Source organism: Loxodonta africana, chromosome 1 (assembly GCF_030014295.1).
Source record: "Loxodonta africana isolate mLoxAfr1 chromosome 1, mLoxAfr1.hap2, whole genome shotgun sequence".
Lineage (NCBI taxonomy): Eukaryota > Metazoa > Chordata > Mammalia > Proboscidea > Elephantidae > Loxodonta > Loxodonta africana.
In genome coordinates this window covers 159,257,230-159,282,511 of record NC_087342.1, presented here as the reverse complement: position 1 = coordinate 159,282,511, position 25,282 = coordinate 159,257,230, and the positions used below count along the sequence as shown (strand labels likewise).

Genomic DNA, 25,282 nt, shown 5'->3' with positions numbered 1-25,282 from the left:
AAGTATTAAATGATACAGGAAGCATCAAAAGAAGATGGAAGGAATACACAGAGTCATTATATCAAAAAGAATTAGTTGATATTCAACCATTTCAAGAGGTAGCATATGATCAGGAACCAATGGTACTGAAGGAAGAAATCCAAGCTGCTCTGAAGGCATTGGTGAAAAACAAGGCTCCAGGAATTGATGAAATATCAATTGAGATGTTTCAACAAACAGATGCAGCGCTGGAGGTGCTCACTCGTCTATGCCAAGAAATATGGAAGGCAGCTTCCTGGCCAACTGACTGGAAGAGATCCATATGTATGCCTATTCCCAAGAAAGGTGATCCAACTGAATGTGGATATTATAGAACAATATCGTTAATATCACACGCAAGCAAAATTTTGCTGAAAGATCATTCAAAAATGGCTGCAGCAGTATATCGACAGGTAACTGCCAGAAATTCAGGCCGGTTTCAGAAGAGGACGTGGAACCAGAGATATCGTTGCTGATGTCAGATGGATCCTGGCTGAAAGCAGAGAATACCAGAAGAATGTTTACCTATGTTTTATTGACTATGCAAAGGCATTCGACTGTGTGGATCATAACAAACTATGGATAACACTGCAAAGAATGGTAATTCCAGAACACTTAATTGTGCTCATAAGGAACCTTGACATAGATAAAGAGGCACTTGTTCGGACAGAACAAGGGGATACTGATTGGTTTAATGTCAGGAAAGGTGTGCGTCAGGGTTGTACTCTTTCACCATACCTATTTAATCTGTATGCTGAACAAATAATACGAGAAGCTGGACTATATGAAGAAGAACAGGGCATCAGGGTTGGAGGAAGACTCATTAACAACCTGTGTTATGCAGATGACACAACCTTGCTTGCTGAAAGTGAAGAGGACTTGAAGCACTTACTGATGAAGATCAAAGACCACAGCCTTCAGTATGGATTACACCTCAACATAAAGACGACAAAAATCCTCACAACTGGACCAATGAGCAACATCATGATAAACGGAGAAAAGATTGAAGTTGTCAAGGATTTCATTTTACTTGGATCCACAATCAACACCCATGGAAGCAGCAGTCAAAAAATCAAAAGACGCGTTGCATTGAGTAAATTTGCTGCAAAGCACCTCTTCAAAGTGTTTAAGAGTGAAGATATCACCCTGAAGACTAAGGTGCACCTGAGCCAAGCCATGGTATTTTCAATCACATCACATGCATGTGAAAGCTGAACAATGAATAAGGAAGACCGAAGAAGAGTCGATGCCTTTGAATTGTGGTGTTAGCAAAGAATATTGAATACACCACGGACTGCCAAAAGAACGAGCAAATCTGTCTTGGAAGAAGTGTGGCCAGAATGCTCCTTAGAGGCAAGGATGGCGAGACTGCGTTTTACATACTTTGGACATGTTGTCAGGAGGGATCAGTCCCTGGAGAAGGCCATCATGCTTGGCAGAGTACAGGGTCAGCGGAAAAGAGGAAGACCCTCAACAAGGTGGATTGACACAGTGGCTGCAACAATGAGCTCAAGCATAACAACAATTGTAAGGATGGCGCAGGACCGGGCAGTGTTTTGTTCTGTTGTGCATAGGGTTGCTATGAGTCGGAACCGACTCTACGGCACCTAACAACAACAACAGTGTGAGTATAGTTTGCTTGGGAAATAATATAGGAAAGAAATTTAAAATAGAGCTAGTACTATTATTTAATTTTAGTGTGAGCTTTTTTGCCCATTTTAACTTTTCCCCCGAGTTTAAAGATTTAATAACAGTCCAGGTTTTTGTGCACTAATCTTTATACCGCAAATTAATAATGATTCCTTTGATTGTGCAGGTGACAGATTCAGGTCATGAATAAAAACAGCTGTGATGAGGGCTAACTGGATATCCTTGAAGTTTCTACAAGGATTTGCTTTCTGAAAATATGTTGATTTCACACAATAAAATTTTTACGTTTTAGGACTGGTTGAACTGAAGTTCACAAGTATGTTATGCCATGAATGTATGTATGTAAATGATGTACTATATCTCACATAGTTTAGACATATTATCAGGAGGGTCCAGTCCCTGGAGAAGGACATCATGCTTGGTAAAGTAGACGGTCGGCGAAAAAGACAAAGACCCTCAACGAGATGGACTGACACAGTAGCTGCAACAAGGGGCTCAAGCTTAGCAACAATTGTGAGGATAGTTTAGGGCTAGGCAGTGTTTTGCTCTGTTGTGCATAGGGTCGCTAGGAGTCAGAACCAACACAATGGCACCTAACAACAACAAGGTTGCCTTAAAGAAAATAATATGGGTTGAATTTTTTACGGGCAAAATATCATCCTAAACTGTTTCCAGAGCAGGAGTGATTGATTAAAATGACTTACTTCAAATGTAGGGCTTTGAGTTCACTAATGTCCTATAATTAAACAAACAGAGCAAAAAAAAAAAAACACAACTTTTTTTTGGTTTCTTTTTAATGTCCTATAATTAAACAAACAGAGCCATTGAAATGGATTCATATATTCCTCATATAAAGTGTGTGGGTAACACAAGTGTTAATATAAGTGTTAAATGTCTCCCAAATAAATGTTGAGTACATGGAATCTAAAAAAAATGAAATGGGTTTGCTTGGGATCATTGAAAGATCAATAATCATGTCTTTTAACCCAGAATTTCAGTTTTAATTAAGCTATTTTTTACAGTTTCATAAAAAATAGAAGCATTTTAATTTAATAACAAAAATGTGTTGTTAGGTGCCATCAAGTCAATTCTGACTTATAAAAAAACCAAACTCATTGCCTTCAAGTTGGTTCTGACTCATCGCCACCCTGTGTATGACAGAATGAAACATTGCTTGGTCCTGAGCCATCTTTATGGTAGTAGGTATGTTTGAGCCCATTAATGCAGCCATTGACTCAATCAATCTTATTGAGGATCTTCCTCCTTTTCACTGACCTACTTTGCTGATGAAAATACAGCAGCATAAAACTAGATTTTTGTGACTTTTAGGATAAACTCTTCAGCCACGATTATCTCATTAAGAAGGCTTGAGGCAAATTCATTTTACTTAATAATTGAATTCCTATTTCTGATGTCTAGCCAATTTTTTCTCCTCTTCAAAATACTCAATATATTGTATATGTGTAAAAAAGAGGAGAAAGAGAAAATCTCTTTTTAAAGTGATTATAATCTGTAAAATAATTTCTTTTTATAATTGAATAACACTAATAATATACTTTAGAAAAGATATATTCAAGTATGTCTAATAATGAAAATCTCAGGGAGTATATCTCAAATTGTCCACTAGACTGAGGAAAAGAGAAGATTCAATCATTCTTCTACTTTATATTAACCGTGACCGTATGGATGGCATGTGTAAATTTTCTGTGTTCAATTTGCCGTGGGTTCAGGATCTGTTTTGCTGGACTGCCCTTGGAGGCACAATACCAAGCAATTCTACTGGTTCCATTTTGAATTTGGAACTGTAGAGCTTTTGAGAAAATAAAGAAGGTGAAGATACGATGTAGAAACTTATCATTTTCAGTATTTATTGTTTAAAGTGTCCTTTATTCTTACCAGGACAATTAAAACATATACATATATTTGTTCTGCTAATCATTTTCTGAACTGAAGCAAAAGAATCTCACGGAAAGTGAATTTTGTAGTAGCCTCCAGAGATACTGCAGTGACAGCGATATCTGTATCCCAAATGTTGTTGTGGTTGTTAGGTGCCTTCCAGTCAGTTATGACTCATAGCGTGCTATGTACAATGGAAAGAAACACTGCCCAATCCTGTACCATCCTCACAACCATTGCTATGTTTAAGCCAATTGTGGCAGCCACTGTGTCAACCTATCTTGTTGAGGGTCTTCCTCTTTTTCGCTGACCCTCTTACTTTACCAAGCATGACGTCCTTCTCCAGGAACTGATTCCTCCTCATAACATGTCTAAACTAAGCAAGATTAAGTCTCGCCATCCTCAGTTTTAAGGGACGTTCTGGCTGTGCTTCTTCCAAGACAGATTTGTTTGTTCTTCTGGTAGTCCATGGTATATTCAGTATTCTTTACCAACACCATAGTTCAAAGGCATTAATCCCAAATAAAAATGTATTTATCACTGGCAAAAATGATTTAGTGTGACTAAAACCCAAATGTGTCTTGTTTCTACCTCCTGTTTACCTTCAGAGTACTTGTCATATTTTATTGTTATTGCTTGCTTAATTATCTGTCTGTGACATTGTAAATTAAGTGAGGAAAGTATCCGTATATATATTGGTTTATATTTTCTTTTTTAGTACTTAGTTCAATGTCTGGCCCATGGTAAATGGTTGATAAGTATTTATTGAGTGTGAGAGTAAGTAAATGAATGAATGAATGAATCTTACTGTAGTCTCTACTACTAAAACAATGTACTGTTAAATGGTGGACAAATATTTTATATAAGAGAAACTAAAGCTCACAGTAAGAATAATCACGTTATCCCTCCTCAATCAAGGGTCAGTGGTTGAACCAGTAATGTTAAATCTATTGGAAAATTCTACAGTTCAATAATTCAGTCAGCCATCTTTTGAAAAGCATTTTTTCAACACCTACTGTGTACTAGTTACTGGAATAAGATCTAGGGAACTAATTCCCAGCAGAAGTGAAACCCAACTCCCTCTTCCACCTAGTGGTGTTTTGGAAATTTATGGGATTTGTTGTTTTCAGGAAACCCTGGTGGCATAGTGGCTAACCAAAAAGTCAGTAATTCAAATCTATTGTCACAATCATGATATTTGGTGGTCAGGAGCCAAGGATTTCAGACATCTTACAATTTGTAGGGCAGTTCTTCACAATGAAGAATTGTTTCGGGTTCCACAGGATTTTGAAATATTTTGCCAGGCATTCATTTACCATGTTTCGTTTGATGTAAAATATCATTGCTTGTATGATGTACCATTACTTTATGTACATTTGAGAGAGAAGAAATGCTGCAAATTAAACTATGACAGAATACCTTAACAATAATTCTGCACAACACATAGATCAGTCACAACAGCTCTTGTTCCTCTGAAGTTTCTGTAACATGATTTGAGAGATCTACAAATTCTCCTGCCTTCTGTTACTCTTAAAAAAAAAATAGGGACCTACAAATGCTCCTGCCTTCCATTGCATTCAGTGGCACGTGATAAGCAATCCTTGCACATATTTCAGTAAGAAAACATAAGACAACCTCATCTATTTACTGTGTCTTCTTTCTTGAGAAAGAAATGCACCCTAGGTATTATAATGCAATCAGATGTTCCTTTTGGAAGAAAAACACTAAACAATGATTATTCTTCCAGTAATGAATATTTGTTAATTTCTAAGTGATGCCCTTGTTCTCTGTTTCCTGTGAGTAACCATTTGTTTTGATGATGAATCATTGTATAGTCTTTTTAAAATGATATTTAAATAGCAATTAAACTCAACACATTTAGTACCCACAAAGCAAGTAACTCAATTGAAGCAATGATAATAAGAACAGCTAATCAAGTTTGTTCATCTTGACAGTTACCTGGTGAAAGCCTGTGAGAAGTCATTGACTATGAGATGAATCCTCATTTCAAAGAGGTTAAAATGTTGGACAGAAATGGTATGTAGAGACAATAGGTGAAAGATTTGCTTTTGTAGATAATTGAGTCCAGGACCTAACTCCATTTAACTCATGTATATTGACTTTTGCATGAATGTAACTATTGTGTAAATCACAATAAGATTGCTTTTTTTAGAACATATCAAGAATTGTTCATCATTTTGGAAAGTCAAGTCACTGATGGGAAAGGTATTTGAGTCTTTTATACCACACTCCTATAACTGCCTTCATTGTAGCTGCTATATTCAATGTGATTCTTCATATAGGTGCAAACACCTGACAATTTCAGGTTTCGCCCTGCCCATGCACTTACGTATTGACATATATTTTATTATATGCTATAAATTATTTTATTTATAAATTTATTATAAATAAACTTATTATAAATTATTTCCTTTTTTGCCCCCTAATATTATGAGGGCATTATGGTGTTTTCTTTTGAATACAGAGTGCTGCGTTATTATAATTACATCGTTGGTAGGTGCCGTCGAATCGGTTCAGACTCATACCCACCCTATGTACAACAGAACGAAACACTGCCCAGTCCTGTGCCATCCTCATAATTACTGTTATGCTTGAGCCCATTGTTGCAGCCACTGTGTCAGTCCATCTCATTGAGGATCTTCCTCTTTTTTGCTGACCCTCTACTTTACCAAGCATGATGTCCTTCTCCAGGTACTTGTCCCTCCTGATAACGTGTCCAAAGTATGTAAGACGAAGCTTCACCATTCTTACTTCCAAGGAGCATTCTGGCTGTACTTCTTCAAATACAGATTTGTTTATTCTTCTGGCAGTCCATGGTATATTCAATATCCTTTGTCCACATCATAATTCAAAGACATCAACTCTTCTTCCATCTTCTTCATACATTGTCCAGCTTTCGCATGCATAGGAGGAGATTGAAAACACTATGGCTTGGTTTGGGCACTCCTTAAAGTGACGTCTTTGCTTTTTAACACTCTTTAAAGTATTTTGCATCAGATTTGCTCAAGGCAATGCGTCATTTGATTTCCTGACTGCTGCTTCCATGGGCAGCAGTATAGAAACAAATACAATTTCAAATTGCATTTAACTATATATATTATGATTGGTAATGTTCATATACTGATGCGGTGATCCCTGTTGCTGTGGAGTCGATTTTGATTCACTGCAACACTATAGGACAGAGTAGAACTTCCCCCCACAGAGTTTCCAAGGAACAGATGTTGGATTCGTACTGCCAACCTTTTTGGTAGCAGCGGTAGCCCTTAACCACTATACCACCAGGGCTCAGATATAGTGATAGTGTTTATATAATACTTGAAACTCACTGACCTTCATACAGATGTAGGTTTGAAATGCATGCACCTGTTTTTCTTAGAGCATATAAACTTTCAGTCTCCTGAGATCTTACTCATATTCTTAGAATTATCATATATGCTTAATGAGTTAATCGAGCTCAAGGCAACTCTGACTTTTTTTTTTTAGACTAAAAGAACTGGATTTTTTTTTTTTTTAAAACAGCTATCCCCTAAAGGAAGCTGTTCTTAATACCACATAGTAACTGATAGGTTACTGACTGGTTTTTGACCTAGTTCCTTTTTCATTTAGAGCAAGCAAAACAAAAGAAAACAAAACTTTCACCTGGCATCCAGACCAACCCCTAAAGACTGTCCATATCCTTGAAAGAGAACTTCTTCAAAGGCATCTCAGGTAGACATTTCCATTTTAACTGTTAGATGAGGATTGTAGCCTTCAATCTGAAAATCTTCTGCTTTGAACTCATTAATTATCTCAACTTCTTATAAGTTTTGAGCTTGGGGAATGGCTTGATTTTTAGTAGCTTAATATGACTTAGGTAAACACAAGTGTCTCCCAAAATATGTACACAGTCACTTGGCCTGTGATTCAAGTGATCATAGAGTCCATGTTGAAAAACACCTGGGGGCCCATGTCTCTTGATGCTTTTATAGCTCCCTGTTCACCACATAGATTTGGCATGGGGCATGGCACGGAGGCAGTGCCACCCCAGGGGGATCTTTTGGACTCTAAGAACACATGATGACTCTTTTATCATTGGGGTTTGTTTTGATTGTGTCTATAATGTTTGGCAATTGGTCGACTCCTTGACCTGAATAATCTGAATATATCCCTTTGCATTCTGTTCTAAAATGCCTGCACTGAAAGTCATAAAATGGTTCTAAATCTCCTTTTCCTGGTGTATCCTACTTTGTCCAAAAAATTCTTGGGATCCATTGGCATCTTAAATTTTTACTTTCTTGGAAGACTATTCTTTAGCATTTGTGAGTCCCTTGATAAACCACAGTAATACCTACAAAACACCCGTTCTAGAGTACATGTTTGGTTGTCACCAGAGGAAACCACCTCTGTCAGGTTGTGGTGTGCCGGCATGCTAAACACAAACATGTCTGCACAGACAAGAAGAGTTTCTGTGTGCTCAAACAGGACAAGGATGTAGACCTGCCTATTGGCTATAGCAACTCAGGAATCTGTGGCAATCTTGGTGGTCCGAGGAGCCCAAGAAGCAGAGGGCAGAAAGCAAAGGCGCAGCCAAACACCATAAGAGAAGAGCATACTGAGACCCTGGGCCCGGGCTAGTCTTATTAGAAGCTTGTCTTCTGGGTGTGAGAGAACTGGAAGAGATTTTAGAATGTTTACACAAGGAAGTAAGATTTCAGAGAGAAAGAAAGAAGAAAATACGGAGGAAATACTACACAGTGAGAGAGCAAGGTCCTTGAGGTTCTGTTTTCTTCTGCTTTTTCTATTTTGCCTTCTCAGATAAGTAGGATTATGAATCCAAAATGGCGAATTGTTTTTCTTTTTTTTTTTTAGTTAACATAAGATCTGTCTTAAAGCTTGGATGGGAGAATATGTTTTGTCCTGTTACATATACTTACACATAAGTTAGCCATGAGTCAAAGACAACTCAAGGGCTACTAAAAACAACATGATTATTTACTTGTCTTCTTCATAGTTCTGTTTTGTTTGGGTTATCTTCTGGTCAGCCTCTCTTTGAAAATGCTACATTAGGAGGCAGTCTGCTTCTGTAAAGATTACAGACTTGCAAATCCTATGGGGCACTTCTACTCTGTCTATAGGGTCACTATGAGTCAGAATTGACTCTACGAAAACTGGTATTTGAGGTGGGGAAAGGGTGTACTGGATGGAAGGCACTGAAATAGGACTAAACTACCCAGGGTTAATTTTTTTTTTTTACCCAGGGTTAACACAAAGTGTATTTATTCAGGGCTTGTGTTAACTTTTGTCCCTAGCCCAAATAAGGTATTCTGTTGCTTGAAGAAATATTTTCTCCAAGACACACTGAGTCTTTATTTTGTTCTGTAATATTTTTAGAAAATAGCCTTGACCCTCTATTAGAGGAAGTTTTACTTGAATATGCAAGTTGTTACTGTAGATGGCAAAAGCCACGCTGATGTAGAATTTCACTATAAATATGCTCATAAGTAGCACCTTAATCATATTTAGGTACTTCTAGTGAAAAAGACTTTTTTTAATTGTAGAAAAATGCTATTTGTTTAACAGTGGTCTCTTTCAACCTATCTGAAATATTACTGGTTCTGGAAGCACAGCACTTTGTTATACGTTCACATTTATCTGCCATCATGGCTGATATAAAAGGTTAAATATCTCTACTCTATGAACAGTAGTATATAGAAAATGAGTTCAGGTGACCTCCATCTGTCTCCAGATGCTATGGCTTCCATTCTTCCCACACCTAAAAAAATTAGTCAAATTACAGTAATTGAAACCTGTCACTTACTCTGGTGTGTGGGTACGTAATGGCTTTTTTGTTTAGCCTTGCGAAGCTGGCGGCAGCTCGGTGATCACACATCAGCTCTGCAGCAAAGAGCTTCAATGTGAGGATGACAAATCCTACCCAAATTCAACAGTCCATTGGTCCCACATTTTAATGAGAAGCCTTTGCCTGTACACTATCGTTGTCATCCTTTTTCCTTTAGAAAAAGATAAGTACTCACAATAGTTTAGTCAGGTAAGAAGAGGAATGTGTAATGCATATTATCAATTATCACTCAATTATTTCCTAACTTTTATGAGCAATTGAGTACTAGTCTCAAGTTAGATGCAAATGATCATTGATGATGATAGCCATAAAACACTTGCAAAATGCTAAATGATATATAAAACATATGAAAGCTATGTATCCTGTCCTCTAACTGCTTATAATCTAAGATAATAAGATAGATATTTCCCCTTCTGCCTTACTCACACTTTGACCCGTAGGAGGGGATAATTAGGCTTTGAATGAAACAGTACCTGATATCTGAGAATATTTTGTCTGGGGCAATTGATTACAAAGGGGCCCAAGGGAACATTTTGAGTGATGCAAGTGCCCTACATATTTATTATCAAAATACATCAAACTAAATATTTGAAATGAATACATTTTAATATATTTAAATTATGCCTTGCTTTCTAATATATAAAGTAGCATATATAAATTCATGTAAAGTCCAACTAACTGATAGAATGTTGTTAAAAAGATATCAACAATGAATTCATAGAAAAGGAAATACAAATGGCTCTGAAAAACGTAGAATGATGCTAGATCCCTCTGAAAGTAAGAGAAATGCAAATTAAAATGAGATACACTTTTATTTTTTTACCAATCAGATTGGGAAAATGATTTATAAGAAACACATTTTGTAGGAAAACAAACACTGTCATACTTAACTGGTTGGAGCATAAATTGGTACCATTCTGATGGAGGCTAATTTGGCAGTAGCTAACAAAATTACAAACACTTGGACCTTTTGATCCTGCAATTCCACTTCTGGGGAATTTGTACAACAAATATACCTGTAGACAAAATAACATATGTAGAAGTTTATTGTCCACTTGTGTATATAATATGTTTTATGTGCATTTTTGCTTTAGACTGTGAACTCCTATGGTCCAAGTATAGGTGTTCTCATGCGTAACCTGCACATTTACTGATGTAATTAGTTATTTAAATTTGTGTTACGCTTGCTAACTGGCTTATTAATGTGAATTAAGAAGTTTTTACCAATAGGTCACAGTTACTGGAATGAAAATTCAGAAGAGGGGAATGAATTAAATAAAGCTGGAAGTTGGGTAGGAATGTAGGAGATAGTAAGAACTGTGAGAAATAAACCCACTTGTGACCCTCTCATTCATGAACTTTAATCAATTACTTTTTCCATTCACATGGCCCTCATTTGACTTTAACTTTTAATTCTGAAAACTGTCTCTTCCTCAGCTCTAGCTGCTGGATTACTGAACTCCTGACTCTTGGATCAAGGGACACTTCTCTCTGTTTCATTGACTAAAGTAGATCTCTGTCACTGTGTGCACGTGTACTTGTGTGTGTTAGAGGGAGGGCAAGGAAGAAGGAGATAAGGCTTATATTGTCATTAGCCTTTGAATTTCTATTCCTTTCTCAATTCGCTCCGTATTCCAAAGAAGTCACACATATTAAACACATGCCAGGTACTGTATAAGTGCTTGATACACATTATTTAACTTAATCCTTGTAACAATACGATGAAGACAGTTGTATTATTATTATACCCATTTGATAGATGAGGAAAATAAAGCTGCAAGAGCTGAACAACTGTCCCCAAATCACATAGCTAGTAAGGAATAGAACCAAGATATAGATCCAGTTCTTACATTTAATCTATGCTTTTTGCTACCCTTCTTAACAGACTTGGAATCCATGGGTGGCACAAATGGTTAGGTGCTTGACTGTTAGCCAAAAGGTTGGCAGTTCCAATTCACCCTGAGGCTCCTCAAAAGACAGGCCTGGCAATCTGCTTCCAAAAGGTCACAACCTTGAAAACCCTATGGAGCAGTTCTAGTCTGCAAATGTGGAGTTGCCATGAGTCGGAATTGACTCAACAGCTACTAACAACAACTTATGAGACTAAGGGGTCATCTTCAGAGCTTTAGGACTACAAGGATAGATACTCTGATGAACCATATATAGGATAGTTCCAGAATAGTCAATGACAGAGATGTAAGAATTGGATGATATATTGAGCAGAGTACAATAGTCTGTAATTGAAATGTCTGAAATAGCATGAAAGACTAGGTCATTATGAAGGAAACCCATACTTTTATAGAATGAATGAAAACATTTTGTCAAAAAATTTAACATGGGAGAAAAGAACAAAGGATTTGAGGTTCTGTACTGGATAAAGGAGCCCTGGTGGTACAGTAGTTAAGAGCTACAGCTGCTAACTAAAAGGTCCGCAGTTCAAATCTACCAGCCACTCCTTGGAAACCCTATGGGGCAGTTCTACTCTGTCTTATAGGGTTACTATTAGTTGGAATTGGCTCAATGGCAATGAGTTTTTTGGGGGGTTCGTACTGGGAAAAAGGACATGCTAGTGCTTCTTATTAGGGAAACCTGGTAGTAGAGCCAGCTTGATTAAAAAAAAAAATGAATTGCATCCATCACCCAGTTCTGCTTAGATGGGTTAGACTATTATCCAGACAGGGAAACAAGAAGAGGAATAGCTATTTGACAGAAGGGAGAGGCAGGTGATATGAAGCTTAAATGGAAATTGGGGCTAAGCTTGTTTTGGTAGCTTACTTAGAATAAAAAGGCTGGTGCCAGAATGAAGACTAGTAAAACCAGACTTGAAAATCATAGGAGAAGGAGTAAAGCTCAGAGAGTTGATCATGAAACAGTTCAACGACAGATCAATAGATCTGATATAGGTCTTTGAACTAAAACATCAGATGTTTATTGTATAAGATGTATATCTGCTTAATATAAAAAGTTTCACTGAGTTGAATTCTATCTGTGCATAATTTTCAGTTAATTTTAGGCTGATAGAAATATCACTTTCATGTATTCTGCTGTATCTCACTTCTCTTCATGTTTGAATTTCTTCTGCTGAAAGTGCACCCCAGGGACCAGAGCTATAACCAAGTGCCGAGTCCCATTCCAACTCTAAAATTAACCATTATGGCTCTTTGGGGACCTCAAAGGAGACAAAGTCTTCTATTTTAAATTGTCTCCTTTCCTCCCTGTACCCATATTCTCAGTGAGACCTGAATTTATGCCTATCTCTCACAGATAATTTCTGGATAGCTGCCAATCCTAGCTGAAACAATGGCCGATTTCAGGGAGTTTGCACATACCATTCGAGAAATACCCCTTGCTGGAGCCCTGGTGGCATAGTGGTTGAGAATTTAGCAGCTAATCAAAAGGTTGGCAGTTTGAATCTGTCAGCTGCTCCTTGGAAACCCTATTAGGCAGTTCTACTCTGTTCTATAGGGTCCCTATGAGTCAGAGTCAACTCAAGGGCAACAGGTTTGGTTTTTGGTTTGGTTCTGTGGCCCACATCTGTGCAGCTCAGGGATTCAGGGACCAAAAGGCTGCACATATGGAAGCTCTGCCTGGGAGACTGTCCCCATGTTAAGCCAGGTGTCTTCAAGAAAGAAAGTCTGAGATCAAAGATATGTTCTAAAGATTATCTCCTTTTTGAGTGTCCTTTCCTCCAGTCAGTCTCCCTCCCTTGCATTGACCAGTTACAATGGAAATTTCTTCACAGCTTAAAAATTATCACTTAAGTTACAGTCTTTGGGACAAAGAGTAGACTTCTGTGGTTTATTAAATCATTGTATTCTAATATCTCACAGAACACATGCTAATAACATTTAAGTCAGAAGAAACAATTTTTTCCAAAATTAAAAAGTTACAGAGGACATGCTTAAGTAAATGGTCATTTGACAAGAACAAAATATAAAGTTTGGACAAATTACTAGGGAAAAGTGGGGTAAATTATTGTGTAGTTTTGAGGTCCTTTATGTTCTTCCTGATTAAGATTTGCCTAAGTTACTCTCTGGAAATAAGATGCACTTCATCAATGATAACCCACACTTCCCAGGGCCAGGGCATTCAATAATGAATGAGTCTAGATAAAATGGGTTCCAGAAATATAATTATAATTTTAAATATCATATGATGGTTGTGTTTTCTTTAAAATAGCTCTGTCTTTTAGAGATTCATATTGAAATATTTATGTTGTTGTTGTTAGGTGCTGTCAATCGCTATGATGAAATATTTATGGATGAAATAATATTATTTGCTTCAAAATAATCCATGGATGAAAGAGAGGGAAGAAGTAGAGAAAAGAAGTTTGGCTAGGAGCTAATAATTGTTGAAATTGGGTGATAGGTATCTGGATGTTCATTATAACACTTGTTCTACTTCTGCATATGTTTGAAATTTTCCACCATAAAAAGTTAAAAAAATAGTATACAACAAATCATATAATGAATGATCTTAGAGGCATTTGTACCCTTTAGCTCTTGTGAACATTATTACTCTCTTCAAGCACCGATCATCCAAAAGTTCATAGCAACTGTGCTTTATACTTACTACTTACCTCTGCCCTCTACATCTTCATTTAGCATGTAATGTTGGCAAAAATTATCAATGACTTACAAGAAGGAACACTAGGGAATCCAGCTGATAAGCCAAGTGTAGACTAATCTATACTACATCCATCTGTGTTTTTAAGGAAGCCATCCCGGCAGATCAATGGACCTAAATGTTCAGATACAAGAAAAAATGTTCAGAAGAGGTTTTAAACATGGCTCCGAACCAGCTCATTCCAGTTGGAACCCCTGCTAAGAATTTGCATTTCCGCCCCATGTATACTTAATTAGAATCAGATTTTAGGAAGATCCTCAGGTGATTCTTATGTGTAATAAATAGTGAGACCTGCTCTACTAATGGTTCTCAGATTGGGTCCCTAACCAGCAGCATTTAGCATCACCTGGGAACTTGTTGTTGTTAGGTGCATAGTGTCAGTTCCAACTCATAGTGACCCTATGTACAACAGAACAAAACACTGCTCAGGCCTTCAACATCCTCACAATCATTGTTATGCTTAAGCCCATTGTTGCAGCCACTGTGTCAGTCCATCTCATTGAGGGTCTTCCTCTTTTTTGCTGACCCTCTACTTTATCAAGCATGGTGTCCTATTCCAGGGACTGATCCCTCCTGACAACATGTCCTGAGTACGAGAGACGTAGTCTTGCCATCTTGCTTCTAAGGAGCATTCTGTTTGTACTTCTTTCAAGACAAATTTGTTCATTATATTGGCAGTCCATGGTATATTTAACATTCTTCTCCAACACCAGAATTCACAGGTGTCAATTCTTCAGTCTTCCTTATTCATCGTCCAGCTTTCACATGTGTAGGAACTGATTGAAAACACCATGGCTTGGGTCAGATGGACCTTAGTCTTCAAGGTGACATCTTTGCTTTTCAACACTTTTAAAGAGGTCTTTTGTAGCCGATTTGCCCAATGCAATTCGTCCTTTGATTTTTTGACTGCTGCTTCTGTGGGCGTTGATTGTGGATCCAAGTAAAATTAAATCTTTGACAACTTCAATGTTTTCTATGTTTGTCATGATGTTGCTTATTGGTCCAGTTTTGAGGATTTTGGTTTTCTTTATGTTGAGGTGTAATCCATACTGAAAGCTGTGCTCTTTGATCTTCATCAGTAAGCATTTCATGTCTTCTTCACTTTCAGCAAGCAAGGTTGTGTCATCTGCATAATGCCAGTTGTTAATGAATCTTCCTTCAATTCCGATGCCCCGTTCTTCTTCATATTGTACAGCTTCTCGGATTATTTGCTCAGTATACAGATTGAATGGATATGGTGAAAGGATACAACCTTGACGCACACCTTTCCTGACTTTAAACCACCCAGTATCCCCTTGTTCTGTTTGAATGTTCTGTTGAATGAGCACAATTAAGTGTTCTGGAATTCCCATTCTTGTCAATGTTATCCATAATTTGTTACAATCCACACAGTTGAATGCCTTTGCATAGTCAATAAAACACAGGTAGACATCTTTCTGGTATTCTCTGCTTTCAGCCAGGATCCATCTGACGTCAGTAATGATATCCCTGGTTTCACATCCTCTTCTAAATCCAGCTTGAATTTCTGGAAGTTCCCTGTGGATATACTGCTGCAGCTACTTTTGAGTTATCTTCAGCAAAATTTTACTTGTATGTGATATTAATGATATTGTTTGATAATTTCTGCATTTGATTGGATCATCTTTCTTGGGAATAGGTATAAATATGGATCTCTTCTAGTTGGTTGGCCAGGTAGCTGTCTTCCAAATTTCTTAGCATAGACAAGTGACCACTTCCAGCACTGTGTCCATTTGTTGAAACATCTCAACTGGTATTCTGTTAGTTCCTAGAGCCTTGTTTTTCACCAGTGCCTTCGGTACAGCTTGGACTTCTTTCTTCAGTACCATTGGTTCCTGCTAATATAGTACCTCCTGAAAAGGCTGAACGTTGGCCAATTCTTTTTGGTATAGTGACTCTGTGTATTCCTTCCATCTTCTTCTGATGATTCCTGAGTCATTTAATATTTTTCCCATAGAATCCTTCAATATTGCAACTCAGGGCTTGAATTTTTTCTTCAATTCTTTCAGCTTGAGAAATGTGGACTGTGTTCTTCCATTTTGGTTTTCCATCTCCAGGTCTTTGTGCATGTCATTAGAATACTTTACTTTGTCTTCTCGAGCTGCCCTTTGAAATCTTCTGTTCAACTCTTTTACTTCATCATTTCTTCCTTTCACTTTAGCTACTTGACATTCAAGAGAAATTTTCAGAGTCTCTTCTGACATCCATTTTGATCTTTTCTTTTTTCCCTTTCTTTTTAATGACCTCTTGCTTTCTTCATGTATGATGTCCTTGCTGTTGTTCCACAATTCGTCTGGTCTTCAGCCATTAGTGTTCAATACGTCAAATCTATTCTTAAGATGGTCTCAAAATTCAGGTAGGTTATACTCAAGGTTGTACTTTGGCTCTCATGGACTTTTTCTAATTTTCTTCAATTTCAGCTTGAACTTGCATGTGAGCAATTGAGGGTCTGTTCCACATTCTACCCCGGCCTTGTCCTTATTGATGATTTTGAGCTTTTCCATTGTCTCTTCCCACTCATGTAGCTGATTTGATTCCTGTGTATTCCATCTGATGAGGTCCACTTGTATAGTTGCTGTTTATTTTGCTGAAAAAAGCTATTTGCAATGAAGGTGTCGTTGGTCTTGAAAAATATTGAGAATCGTTAGAAATGCAAATTCTCAGCAGAGGGTCAATCCACAACTAACCTGTTCGGAGATCTAGTTCTAAAGGGAGAGGATAAAAAAGAGGATAGAGGGGGCAAAATTCTGTTTTTATTAATCTCTGTGATCCAGAGTCAAACCCATGTCAATAAATGTTTATAAGGTTTACTTAATTAGAATTTCCCTAACAATTCTAATAAGCTCATTTCAAATGCTCTTACTTTGTAAAATGCCAGGAATTAAGTTAAATTACAATTTCACTGAGAAAAAAAAAAAAAAAGCACTCTCAAACATACTGATTTTTTGGTTGGCTTTTGCCATAGCACACCTCCCTTGGAAGTAATACAAAGTCATTGTACCAAAAAGAATTAGCCAACATTCAAACAGTGCAGGAGGTAGCATAGATCTGATTAAGAACTGATGGTACTGAAGGAAGAGGTCCAAGCTGCACTGAAAGCACTGGTAAAAACAAGGCTCCAGGAATTGATGGAATACCAATTGTGATGTTTCAACAAACAGATGCAGCACTGAAAGTGCTTACTTGACTGTGCCAAGAAATATGGAAGACAGCTACCTTGCCAACTGACCAGAAGAGATCCATATTTATGCTTATTCCAAAGAAAGGTGATCCAACCAAATGCAGAAATTATTGAACAATATCATTAATATCACATACAAGTAAAATTTTGTTGAAGATCATTCAAAATCGGCTGCAGCAATACATTGACAGGGAACTACGAGAAATTCAAGCTGGATTAAAGAGGACATGGAAAAAGGGATATCACTGCTGATGTAAGATGGCCTGGCTGAAAGCAGAGAATACCAGAAAGATGTTTACCTGTGTCTTATTGACTATGCAAAGGCATTCAACTGTGTGGATCATAACAAATTATGGATAACATTGAGAAGAATGGGAATTCCAAAACACTTAATTGTGCTCATGAGGAATCTGTACTTAGACCAAGAGGCAGTCATTCAAACAGAACGAGGGGATACTGGGTGGTTTAAAGTCAGAAAAGACGTGCATCAGGATTGTATACTTTCACCATACTTATTCAATATGTATGCTGAGCAAATAATCCAAGAAGCTGGACTATATGAAGAAGGGGCATTAGGACTGGTGAAAGACTCATTAACAACCTGTGATATGCAGGTGATACAACCTTGCTTGCTGAAAGTGAAGAGGACTTGAAGCACTTATTGATGAAGATCAAAGACTATAGCCTTCAGTGTGGATTCCACCTCAACATAAAGAAAACCAAAATCCTCACAACTGGACCAATAAGCAATATCGTGATAAGCAGAGAAAAGATTGCAGTTGTAAAGGATTAATTTTCCTTTAATCCACAATCAGTGCTCACAGAAACAGCAGCCAAAAAATCAAAGGACAAATTGCATTGGGCAAATCTGCTGCAAAAGACCTTTAAAATGTTAAAAAGCAAAGATGTCACTTTAAGGACTAAGGTGCACCTGACCTAAGCAATGGTGTTTTCAATAGCCTCACATACATGTGAAAGCTGGACAATGAATAAGGAAGACTGAAGAAGAATTGATGCCTTTGAATTATGCTGTCAGTGAAGAATATTGAATATACTATGGTCTGCCTGATTTGAACAAATATGTCTTGGAAGAAGCAAAGATGCCGAGACTTCGTCTCACATTCTTTGCACATGTTATCAGGAGGGACCACTCACTGGAGAAGGATATCATGCTTGGTAAAGTAGTCAGCATTTTGTTAGGGTCACTATGAGTCAGAAAGGACTTGATGGCACTTAACAATAACAACAACAGTTCCCAGATATATTGTGCAAATTTTCGTACCAGGTCATCGGCTACAGCCTAAATAACAAGGTAGAACTGCTCCACTGGGTTTCCAAGGAGCAGCTGGTGGCTTCAAACTACTGACCTTTTGGTTAGCTGCCCAGCTTTTAACCATTTTGCCACTAGGGCTTCTATAACAAGGTAGTGTCCAGTATTTTGGTGTCAGCACATTTTTAGATATAGATAGAAAGATGGCTAGATGGTTCATTCATTAATCAACTGTTTATGAGGGAATTATGGCATAGTGTTAAATATCCGGGCCCTGGAGCCAGCCTGCTTGGGTTGAATCTCAACTTTTCCTTTTGCTGTGTAGCCTTGGACAAATTATGTAACCTTTCTGTGCCTCATTTTTTTCCAGCAATTTCACAGTGTTGTGGATTAAACAAGCTAGTGTTCATAACGGGTTAGTGTTCATAAAGGATCTGAAACAGAAACAGCGGTTACACTCATGGAACCTACTTTATAGCAATAGACGTGTTATTGGACATCAATTCTAGAATATAGAGCTGGAAAAAAGACTAGATTTGTCTAGTCTGATCTTATTTTACAGTTGAGAAATTTTAAAGACCACAAAAATAAAATGATTTACTGAGGTTACATGCTGACTTGGTATTAAAAACACTAGAATTTTATTCCCTGAACCGAACACAGGACAATGCCCATACGTCCCAAGTGTCAGAGGATAAGTTTCCAGCATTAAGCTCAATTTATTGGTGTGTATCGCTTTACACAGCAAATGTGTTAATTAAAAGATATGTATAAAATAAGGACTTTAAATTGTGTTGTAATGAAAAATATAGACAATTTTCTCTTTATGTTGGTGTGATTGTTAAGGTTGTGTGTCGAATTGGCTGGGTCACGATTCTCAGTGGTTTGGCAATTATAATGTATTTCAACAGTTGTGTAATGATGTAATCACTTCCATGATGAGATCTGATATAATGTCATCACCTTCATGATGGGTTCTGCTATGAGTAGCCAATCAGTAGAAAGGGAGTTTCCTTGGGGGTGAAGCCTACCTATAATATAGGTGGACTTTCTGGCAAGGCTCATGGGCTTTTGCTTGCTCTGGACCCTGCAGCTGGCTCTTCTTCATCCGACCTCCAGTTCTTGGGACCTGAGCTAGTAGCTTACCTGCTGTCTTGCCTGCCAATCTTGGGATTCATTGTTCTCCACAGCCTGTGAGCCAGAGGCCTGCTGTCTGATCTGCCTATCTTGGGTTCGACAGCCCCTACAGCTACATCAGTTCGGGGAAGCCTCCAGCCTGACTCACTGATTTGGGACTTTTCAGCCTTTACAACCTCATGAGCTATGTCCTTGATATAAATCTCTCTCTATATGTATTTATATGTTTTACTGATTTTGCTTCTCCAGAGAACCTAGCCTAAGATAGTCAGTAATATAGAGGCTCACACTCCTAGAGCATCTGGTGTTTAAAACAAAACAAAAAACCAAACCAGTTGTTGTTGAGTTGATTCCAACTCTTGGTGACCCCACGTCTTTCAGAGTAGAACTGCTCTCCACAAGGTTTTCAAAGCAGATTGCCAGGTCTTTCTTTTGATGTGCCTCTGGATGGGTTGGAACCACCAACCTTTTGGTTAGTATTGAAGTGCTTGGCCATTTGTACCCCCAGGGACTTCATCTGGTGCTTATGCATTGTTATTTTATAAATTATTTTGAATAAAGCATACTTACGAATTCTTTGGAAAATATATTTTCTTAGCATTGACACTATTTTAATTTTTTTCTATGTTATATTGAAGATTTTATGAATTTTTTTTAGTTTGCTATAATATCTAGATGCCAGTGTTTTTTTCCAGTAGAATGTAGCTCTAAATTTATTTTAAGAAATAATTGGAAATAATCACGTAGTAGAAACTTGTGGAAAAATTTTCAGTAATTCAGCAGTGAATTAAGGAAGAAATGTCCTGGTCTCTACTGCAAATAAATGCAATTTTTATCATATGCAAAAACAGAAACAAAAACTGATTCATCATTAATGTAGCTTATGCTTCAGGCAGTTTTTCCAGTGGAATGGGTGTGAACTCTGGGTTTCATGGCTCATCTCTTGGCCTTTATACTCTGAAAGAACAGAGCAGGTCAAGAAAAATTTCTAAAAAATCTTCAGAGAAAGTCAGACTATCGACACAATAACAAGTTTCCTCACAGTGCTGTTAGGGATTTACAGCCAAGAAAAGGGCATGTTCACTTTCAGTATCTGCTTTGGCCGAAATTCTGGAGTGAGATGAACTGGAAAGTTATTTCTCTTCTTTGGGATATTTAGAGTGTTTTCTTGGGATACAACTCGAGCTATTTGTCTGTTATAGCATAGAACATATGCCTTACCCTCCTCCTCCCACTCCCTGCAGTCCAGAGAGGTGAGCCATGAACTTAAACAAAGAGCAGAGTTTAATTTTAGGTTTTCACTGCACTTGAATATTTGTCTTCTGAGTCAAACCTTGATATCTCTGCACCTTCATTTACATAGCAAATAAATTCTGGGCAAAACATCCTGGCCTTAAATCAGAGATATAATATTTTTTAAAATTTGTCATTCCTGAGCATGAAAACATTTAAATGATTTTCAATTTGCCTCCAAATCAACACAACAGCCCCTTGTTTAGACAGGTAGACATAACCTTAATTTTACTTAAAAACTTATGCTTCTATTAAGAACATGATGTCTGTGTGTGATTTTAGTGAAAGTTTTAATTCAAAAGAGAAACAACTTATTTGGAACTTTATCTTCTCATTTCCATGATTTACTTGCTGCTTTTTTTTTTTTTTTTTATCTTCCTCTATATTTTTAAATCCACCTTAAATCTCTTTTTGAGCAAAACCAAACCAAAAACCAAACCCAGTGCTATCGAGTCGATTCTGACTCATAGCGAGCAAGGCAATCTATAAAGAAGAAATTTCTAACGCAGCGGCTCTCCGCCAAGGCTGTACATCAGACTCATCCGGGGAGCTTGAAAAATTACCGATGTGTAGGAAGGCCTGGCAGCGTACTAGTTAAGAGCTACAACTGCTAACCAAAAGGCCAGCAGTTGGAGTCTACCAAGAGCTCCTTGGAAACCCTATGGGGCAGCTCTACTCTATCCTATAGGGTCACTATGAGTCGGAATTGACTCCAAGGCAATGGGTTTGGTTTTTTGGTTTGGGCTCCATCATGGGACTCTGGTGGTGCAGTGGTTAAGCATTTGGCTGCTAACCAAAAGGTTGGCAGTTCAAATTCACCAGTTACTCCTTGGAAACCCTATGAGGCAGTGGTACTCTGTCCTATAAGTTTGCTATAAGTCGGAATTGACCCAATGGCAACAGGTTTTGATTTGGTTTGGGCTCCACCATCAGAGATTTGGGGTTTGGGATAAACCAAAATAACTAAACCCATTGCTGTCAAGTCAATTATGACTCATGGCAACCCTATGTATTATATAGAGTAGAGCTGCTCCATAGAGTTTTCTTGGCTGTAATCTTTACGGAACCAAATGGCCAGGTCTTTCTTCTGCAGTGGTGCTGGGTGGGTTCAAACCGTCAACATTTATGTTAGTAGTCAAGTGCAAACTGGTAGCTTGAGTGTAATGACCAGCAGAGATGAGAACTATGACTTTAAAGTCATTGGTTAACAGAGAACTGCCCTGCCTGAGGCTTTTCAGCTTACCTTGAATACCTGGCACTTGGGAAGATCATTCTATGTGGGCTCTCAGGCCTTCTCCCAACTGCCTCTGCATCTGTTCCTACTACATTAAAGCAGAACAACACAAACATGTAATTAGTATGCTCATAAGAATGCTCATACCTAATATTATTTCTGTGAAAACTTCTGATTTTTCTTTTCCAGCTTTAAAATAGTGGTTTGTTTTTAAATGCCTTATGTGAAAAAGCCAACATTGCTGGGTAAGAGGTGAAAGCAGTTTGTATAACTTCCGGAGTTCAGAAAGGAGCCTGGCCTAATCCAGTAAGGTTACTTCGGGCAGTAACAATTTTCTGCCACCTAGTGGACATTAAAAAAAACAAAAAAACGAAAAAAAAAAAAAAAACCCATGTCTTTAAAACAAATCAAAGCAAAAAATCAAAAAAAAAAAAAAAGAAAGAAAGAAAACAAACCCAGTGCCCTGGAGTCGATTCCGACTTATAGCGACCTTGTACGACAGAGTAGAACTGCTGCATAGAGTTTCCAAGGAACGCCTGGCAGATTTGAACTGCCGACCCTTTGCTTAGCAGCCGGAGCACTTAACCACTATGCCACCGGGGTTTCCAAAACAAAGAAAGCGTTATCGAAAAGGTATATGACTTCTAAGTATCCTGCCTCTGGAAGGAAATACAAACGGTGCCTCAAATGCAGTCTTTCAGTGGTTTCATTTATTTATTTATTTTCTCTAACGTATAGTTTTAACGTCTAAAAAATTCATTAGGCCTTATTGCTTTTCTTAATGTTGCTAAAAAATGTGGACACTCACATGAAATAGAAATCATATATGTCCAGTTTCTAAATGTTTGCCTACTTAGAGACTTGTGGTATAGGAAAACATGCCTGTAAGTCTTATATGTGACTCTTTTAAAAATTTCTCCTCATCAACGTTGGAGGCAGCTGAATCTAAGGTTAAGAGCATGGCCTCTAATGACAAGCCTCCTGGCTTAAAATACTGGCTCTGCCTTGTGCTAACATGGGAACTTGAAGAATTTAAGCACTTTGTGCCTCGGTTACCCTATCTATAAAATGGGGATAATTAAAATACCAACTTCATAGGGTACCTGGAGGAATTAAATCCATTTTCAATCACATCATATGCATATGAAAGCTGGACAATGAATAAGAAAGACTGAAGAATTGACGCCTTTGAATTGTGCTGTTGGCGAAGAATATTGAATATACCATGGACTGCCAAAAGAACAAATAAATGTCTTGGAAGAAGTATAACCAGAATGGTCCTTAGAAGCAAGGATGGCAAGACTGTGTCTTATATGCTTTGGACATGCTGTCAGGAGGGATCAGTCCCTGGAAAAGGACATCATGCTTGGTAAAGTACAGGGTCAGCAGAAAAGAGGAAGACCCTCAACGAGGCAGATTTGACACAATGGCTGCAACAATGGGCTCAAGCATAAAGATTGTAAGGGTGGTGCAGGACGGGGCAGTGTTTCCTTCTGTAGTATATAAGGTCATTATGAGTTGGAACCAACTCCATGGCACCTAACAACAACAACAACAACAATCCTTGCAAAGCACTTATTGTTCAATGAATGTCATTATCGCTTTTATCAAGGAGCCTTGGTGGTGCAGTTGTTAAAGTGATTGACTGCTAACCAAAAGGTTCGCACTTGGAAATCACCAGTGGCTCTGAGGGAGAAAAATGTGGCAGTCTGCTTCCATAAAGATTTACAGCCTTGGAAACACTATGGGGTAGCTATGAGTTGGAATCAACTCGATGGCAGTGGTTTTTGATTTTTTTTTTATTACTTTTATCATGGTTTACGTGTGTATCTATATGGTATTTACTAATTATAAGGAAGTGGTTCAAAAGTGACTTAAACAGTGACACAATTCAATTTAAAAAAAACAGCAAGCATTTATTTAGGCCTATTTAATACTCAAGAGTACAGGGAATAAAATACAAAGCTATCCTGAATAAAACATGGCCCTATCTTTGAGTCAATGTTCTCACAAGCTCATGTGGGATAATTAACTATAACTCAAAACAATAAATGTGAAAGCAGAGTTATTATAAACAAAGTGCAGAAGAAGGAGAAGATATTTCCAGCTGAAGAGTTGACTTATGTTCTGTATCTGAAATAATGGATATATTTTAATGGAAATTAAATTGCATAGGTGGAGATTGTAGGGAGAAGGCTCCAGGTAGGGAACTATTTGGCACAAAGGAAGCCAGGTGAAAAAAAAATCTAAGATTTACTTATTGATCCTGCTAAAGGTCAAGGCTTCTTCCTTCTTCACCTAACATTGATTTGCATGTCTACTCTGTGCCACGCTCTCTGTTCTAGGTGACACAGATGTGAAGGTAAGCAGAACAGACAGAAAATCCATCGGGAGTACAGAGAGAGCAGTCTGGGATGAGAGGGTGGGCCAGATTTTGGAGGGCGCTAAATGGCAAGCCAACGAAGGCAGCTGAACAACAAAGGCTCCACTGAAGAAATATTTATCTGGTGGGGGAAGTGTGTAGGCTGATTGAAGAATGAAGAAGTGGAGAGAGGGAAACTTATTTCAGTGGGAGGTAATTTAAAGATTCTAGGTGAGAGGTAGGGAAGTCTTGAACCTTGGAAGAGAAGAGGAGAGAACAGACTTAAAAGACATCCAACAGGTGGAATAGGCTTGAGACCAACAAGAAGCAGTTATGCGGGGAAGGAGAAATGGCGACCCTAGGATACCACAGAGAGAGGCAGTGTGGTTATTATCAGCATTGCTGGCAGCATAGACTCTGCGGTCATATCCAGCTGTAGTGGAGTGACTTGAGCCAGTTGTCTTTTTAAACTTCAATTTCCTCATTACTCCAATGGGAAGAATTAAAAATACCACCTTGTTAGATTGTTGTGGAAAATAAAGGAAAACATTTCCTATATTACTGGGACCATGGTGAGTCTTCAACCCTGGAGGTTATTAGGGGAAGGTAATGTATATGGTTAATGTGCTAGGCTGCTAACGAAAAGTTGGAGGTTCAAGTCCACCCAGAGATGCCTCGAAAGAAAGGTGGGAAGAAGGCCTAGCGATCTGCTTCTGAAAAACCAGCCACTGAAAGCC

At 38.0% G+C, this 25,282-nt stretch overlaps 1 pseudogene; it reads right to left on the bottom strand.

Moving 5' to 3' along the window:
* Positions 1-7,289: 7,289 nt before the first annotated feature.
* LOC100674676 (thymidylate synthase-like) lies at positions 7,290-25,030 on the bottom strand (annotated as a pseudogene).
* Between the last annotated feature and the right edge of the window lie 252 nt (positions 25,031-25,282).